This window comes from Cucurbita maxima, unplaced genomic scaffold (genome assembly GCF_002738345.1).
Source record: "Cucurbita maxima cultivar Rimu unplaced genomic scaffold, Cmax_1.0 Cma_Scf00009, whole genome shotgun sequence".
Lineage (NCBI taxonomy): Eukaryota > Viridiplantae > Streptophyta > Magnoliopsida > Cucurbitales > Cucurbitaceae > Cucurbita > Cucurbita maxima.
In genome coordinates, this window is record NW_019272025.1 from 133133 (window position 1) to 139695 (window position 6563).

The following is a 6563-nucleotide window of genomic DNA, read 5'->3' on the forward strand; positions in this document are numbered from 1 at the left end:
ATGAAGAGAGTAGGTTGTGACCATCACATTGCGACAAGAGAAACGGCGACCCTCAAGTGATCCCCATCCATCCACACGAGGGCCTAGACAAGTCCCACGATGCGACCGAGGAGGACGGTACATCATCTAACACACCACATAGAGTGGGCATTGAAGACAAGTTGAGATATAAGCAAGATAGGGACATCGAATAGACAATAGTGGAAAAGATAGGCTTGTTGAAGGGTCGGGTAGGGTCCCAAGCCTTAACCTCGAAAGTCAAGGCTCCAAAAGGAATTTGGACATGCAGTTCTGGAGTTAAGTCTCTCCATATGAAATGTGAATGTTTGGGAAATTTAATGTCAATCGGACAACGGACGGATGCTCAATGACATCGTATGACCGTTCGCCAAACACATGTCTATGATGAAAAATTGAAAATGGCTCAAAATATACTATAGGGGTACCATGGTGTCAGCTCTCCACCACCTCATGGCCAGTGGCCTAAGCGAGCTACCCTGTGGCACATACGTGTGTCGCAGTATGGGTGAGCGTGTCAAGACGAGTGTCGAAGGTTGCTATATAGACCTGCGATCCGATACGGTATACGTAAATGACATGGAACTGGCACGGGAGAGCTAATGCCTCGATAGAACTCGGATGGATGGATGTTTGGGACGTCCCAATGAGATGAGCGACATGTGGGTCCGTTCTCAATGGCATGAGCGAGGGAGTTGCGATGGCCGATGATACCCCGAGACTCCAGATGGCGTCAAGACATATGGGCCATGTCGATGGGGATCGCAATAAAAATATGAGACGTGACGTTGCATTGAAAGAACTGGGCCCCGAGCAGAGGCAAGGTCGAGTCGTAGACGATTGAACATGCACGCACAGACAGCGTGTGCGGTCGAACAAGCTTAAATTTCGCACAAGCGATGTTTGATTGGTGAAGACAAACCTCGCCTAAGGTCCGATGACGCCACAAAGCTAGGGTGAAAAATATATATGGGGCTTAATTTCCCTTAAGGCTAGTCATGAGGGTGTCAAGATCACCACGCCGCTCTGTTGAAAAAGTAGTACCGTGACAGATGGTATCAGAGCCATACTTTGTGTGTCTAGTGGGACAACACAATCAAGAGAAATGAACTCGAGAGTTGATTGAAGACCTTGCAAGTGTGTCAAGAGTGCCAAAGTGGGCAAGACAGTTTCTGGTCAGAATTGGAATCAGTTGTGGCTGAAACCAAGACTACCCGAAGTTAATTAGTGTTGTGTGTTGACACTTCAATGTGGGGAGATCTACCCATCAAGTAAAACCAAGCTCATTTGCCAAGCGCTTGTAGTCCTTAAGTGGGCAAGACAAATGAAACAGAAAGTAAACCATGTCGGTGCTTTCCAAAGAGCCATTCACATTAGAGGAATAATGTTAGTGGTTGCAAGCAGAGAAGTCGAGAGCCAAGAAAAGACAAGCATCGGCCAAGTGCCAAAGTTGAGTACAACGCAAGTCCTTATAGGAGGATGAATTTGTTGCAAAGAGGCAACCAAGTTTAAGTGGGGGAGAGCCCAAGTAATTAGATATCTCACCCCGTAGAGGTGCTCCAAAGAGCCATCACCTTATGCTTAAAATGGATGACTCCACAAGATTTGTCGAGACCAATATCAACTCGAGAAGTGAGCATCAACTTGAAGTGGACATAGAGAAGTGAAGCTACAACATGACCACAGAAGCGTCAAGGCAGCATTGCCACACGAAGGTGGCCAGTTAAGAGTTTGCGAAAGTGTCGCCAACACGGAGTTGTGTTACAAATTTTAAAAGAATTGGCAAGAGTGTAAAGTAAACACAGAGTTGTGTTAAGAGTTTTGCAGACATCCAGTTAAGAGTTGGTTGAAGTGAAGCGCCAATATGGGGTTGTGTTACAAGCTTTCATACATCGCTACGATGATGGTCGGTGCCATGATGAATAAATGTCGTGGTTGGCTTGCGAGCCTCACCTCGAGGGGTGCACCATTGTATGTGACTCAGAGAATATGATGAGTGTGGCCAAAGTGGCAAAAATTTGGGGAGCTCTCCCTCTAGCCAAGGAAAGAGCATGCCAAAGCTAGTTAGTTTACCATTGTTTTTCTGGTGAATCTTGGGTCAAGTTTGCAGAAGGGCGAGGGAGGCCCAAGAGGGGATAGCCCATAACCATAGTGCATTTGCTTTACGGTACTTGTGTTGCAAGTCTCGGAGGCTGAGAGTAGGTCCGTCAGTGGGATAGCTCATAAGTAGTGCGCATTTTCTGTATTCCTTCTGAAGCACGTATTTCAAGTGGGTTCGTCAGCAGCCGGTCTAAGGTTGGGTCATCATTGAGAACGATGACTACTTTAAATGGGGGAGAATGTCACAACCTAACAATGGTTGTGTCACCATGTAATTCATAAAGAACGATGACTAGTATAAGTGGGGGAGAATGTCGCAACCTAACTATGTAGAGAGTAGGTTGTGACCCTCACGTTGCGACAAGAGAAGGGCCACCCTCAAGTGGCGCCCATCCAACCACACGAGGGTCTAGACGAGTGCCATGATGCAACCAAGGAGGACGGTGCATCATCTAATATACCACACAGAGTGAGCATTGAAGACAAGTTGAGACATAAACAAGATAGAGACATCGAATAAACAAGAGTGGCAAATATAGGCTTCTGGAAGGGTCGGGTAGGGTCCCAAGCCTTATCCTCGAAAGTTGGGATCCTGAAAGGAATTTGTGCATGCAGTTTTGGAGTTAAGTTCGTCCATATAAAATATGAATGCTTGCCAAATTTGGTGTCAATCGAACACTGAACGGACGCTACATAACACTTTATGACCTTTCGACAAAATCATGTCCTGAAAGATTGAAAATGGCTCAAAATGTACTATAGGGGGTACCATGGTGTCAGCTGTCTACCAGCCCTGGGCCCTGTGGCCTAAGTGAGCTACCCTATGACACACATGTGTGCCACAACATGGGCAAGCGTGCCGAGACGAGTTTTTATGGTGACTTCCTTTAAAATGAGTTTTTCAAGGACAGTATCGGGCGACACGGGTGTACGGTGTCGGAGGCTGCTACATACACCTGCTATCTGGTACGGTATACATAAATGACATGGCACGTACGGTTGGGTCAATGCCTCGATAGAACCCAGATGGATAGATGTTTGGGACCTCCTAGTGAGATGAGCGACACGTAGGCTCGTTTTCGATGGCATGAGCGAGTGAGTTGTGATGGTCGACGACACCCGAAAACTTGGGATGGTGTCAAGACATATGGGTCATGTCGATAGGTATCAAGATAAGAAGATTAGACGCGGCGTTGCATTGATAGAACTTGGCCCTAAACAGAGGCAAGGTCGAGCCTAATGGTGTAGAGGCAAGTCGGTTGTGTTGCAAATGATTGAACATGCACATGCAGGTGGCTTGTGTGGTTGAACAAGCTTGGATTCTGCACAAGGGATGTTCGGTTGACGAAGAAAAACCTCGCCTATAGTCCGATGAAGCCACAAGAAAAATATATATGGGGCTTAATTCCCCTTAAGGTTGGTCGTGAGCGTGTCAAGATCACGACGCTGCGCGGTTGAAAAAGTAGGAACGGAGGACATCATCTCGTCTATATCCTTGTTACTGATACCGTGACCTTGCCTCTCTATGTAAGCATGTATTAACGGGTCAAAGGTAAAACTGACAATTTCAATTGAAAATTTAGCAAACTATCATACATAGAAACAAATGGAGAGTGATGTAATATGAATTAAATAGTCTTATATGAACCAGTTCAACTTTATGACGAACAAAATCAAAATGTTATTTTATTTAATAGGAAAGAAATTGAATGGCATCGTAAAGAAAGTCTGAATGAGCTCATAATGTTAATGTATGACAAAGAATCATAAGAGAGAAACTAACTTTGATTTATCTTCCTACATGAATATGCTGCTAAAGTAAGACAATTAGATATCAAGAAGCAACCAATTGAAGATAGTTTGATCCCTACCCTTACCATTTTTAAACAGAAATAATATTGAAAATGAAAATCTTGTATTTTCTAAAAAAAAAAAAAAAAACAAACAGAAACTAGAAGTGAAGCTAACCTTAGGAGAAGTTGAACCTTTTCCTTTAGAATAAGTTTGTATTTGGAATTTGATAGCACAAAAAAAGAACGTCGTAACATCACTTCTTCCTCTGTTACTTATTTTCGTTCGTCCTTCGAATTTTAGAACTTGCTCCTCTCAATCGATGGATACTACAACATAAGTAAATTTTTCAGGCATAATTTTTTCTACAATTTTCTTGTCTGGCATATCTTCTCCATTGCTTCTCCTCATGTTGGAGATTATCATCACTCTTGCAAAATAATCTGTGATACTTTCATACTTATCTTGTTGGAGACTATCATCGCTCTTGCAAAATGATCTGTGATACTTTCATACTTATCTTGTTGGAAATTATCATCATTCAAAATAATCTGTGATACTTTCATTCTTCTTCATCCCTAGGATCTCAAATTCTCTCCTATTCAGAAGAGATTTCTTCACTTTTTGGTATCCACCAAATTTTTGTTTCATTGAGTCTCATTGAGTCCGAAACTATCTTGGCTGTGCGACGATCCAAGATTTGTTCAAAGACGGTATGATTAATTGCTTTGAATAGTTAATGCTTTACTTGGTGATCTTTGTGTCTAGCATCATCAAGGTGGCCCTTTTGTGCCTCAGTCAGTATTGTTCTTTCCTCTCGTTCTAATAAACAAATCTCCACCACACTCTATAGACAATTTTCTTTTAGCAAATTTTCCATAAGCTCACTCCAATCATCATAGTGACCATCGAAGTGAGGGATCTTCGCTAAAGTTTTGTTTTCACTCATACTCTCTCTAGTTGATCACTCAAAAATTGATGCTCTAATACTAATTGTTAGGTTTTTAGAAGAATAACTAAGCCAGAAACATCTTCGCTAAAGTTTTGTCTTCACTCATACTCTCTCTATTTGATCACTCAAAAATTGATGCTATGATACTAATTGTTAGGTTTTGACAGAAGAATAACAAAGCCAAAAACATAATCAATTCAAGTTTGAAATGATTGGATTTATTGAATGAGCAACTTGGGTTTGATATACAAGTAACCATAAATAGAAATGACTTATACCAATCTTCTTCAAAGTACTTCAACTAAATCCCTAACAATACTCTAACTAAATAAAGAAAAGGTCTCTATTTAACTATTTTAACTAGAGTGAAGTTAATTAAGTAAAAATGAAACTTCCCCTTGATATCACCTCCTCTACTAATATGGTGCTGCTAGAAGACCCTAGATTAGAACCAGCAACATTGTGGCTATTTCAAATTAAATAAATGTGCTATTTCAAATGAAATAAATGTAAACTTGTGTGTTTTCTTGAGAAACAAACACAAACTAGAACTAAACTTGAATCTTCTCGAGGAGCCTAGGTTTGTTATTTGGATTTTTCTTATTTAGTTTGTTTGTATTTGATCCATTAATAATTTAGTTTAAATTTTAATATTTATTTAGTTAATAAATTTTAAAATTCGTAATAATTTAATTTATATCATAAATATTATAATTAAAATTATTAAAAATAAAATGTATTTATAAATTAAAAAGATGAAATTTTTACCTGTTAAAATTTGACAATCAATTTAAAATTTTCTTAATATAAATTTCAAAGTTAACGGTTATTTTAATAAAAAAATTAACCAAAAATATGTTAAACATTTTTTTTTTGGTATCTATAATATTTAATAAAAAAAAAACTAATCTATGTACATATATATATATTTCTCAAATCAATTGTCAAAGATTTTCTCTCACAACAACTGTTCAAAAGATTTAGTTTGAATAAAAAATGAGAATGACTTTGGGTAAAAAGATGGCAAAAAAAGGTAAATGTTAGGTATACGTGAAAGATTTCAAGAATATATCCAAACAAAAATTAAACGATAAAGTAGAGTACATGCCACAAAAAGAAATGAAAGATTAGAGTGAGAAGGCAAGGAAGTACACAATACTGAGTACATGTAGACAAAAAAAATGAAAGATAAATGAGAAGGCAAGTACAAAATACTGTCATAATAACTCCATCAAATTCTTCCCTAACATAGTAATGATAGGAAATGAGATCTTAAGGAAAATAGAATTATATATCTATCTATCTATATATATATATAACGTTCCAGGACTTTACTCATGTAAAGTCTTTAATGCTCGTATGAGGTCTAGTACATCGACCATTGTGAGATTTAGAGAATTGAACGTGAAATTGATGTCATGAATTCATATAGGTTGACTTGGATACAATGGACAAAATCGAACTTTCATTAATGATAAATTGGTGACACCAGCCTAAACTAACTAATCACGTAAGTGGTCTTACTATTGGAGAGGCGAAAAATTGTATGAGTTATGATGATGTATGAGCTGTATCGTATGATGTCCTATACTAGTATATGATGATGTATGAGCCATGATGATGCATGAGTTATGATGATGTATGAGCGGTGTCGTATGTTGCCATATACTAGTATATGATGATGTTTGATTTATGTCGTATG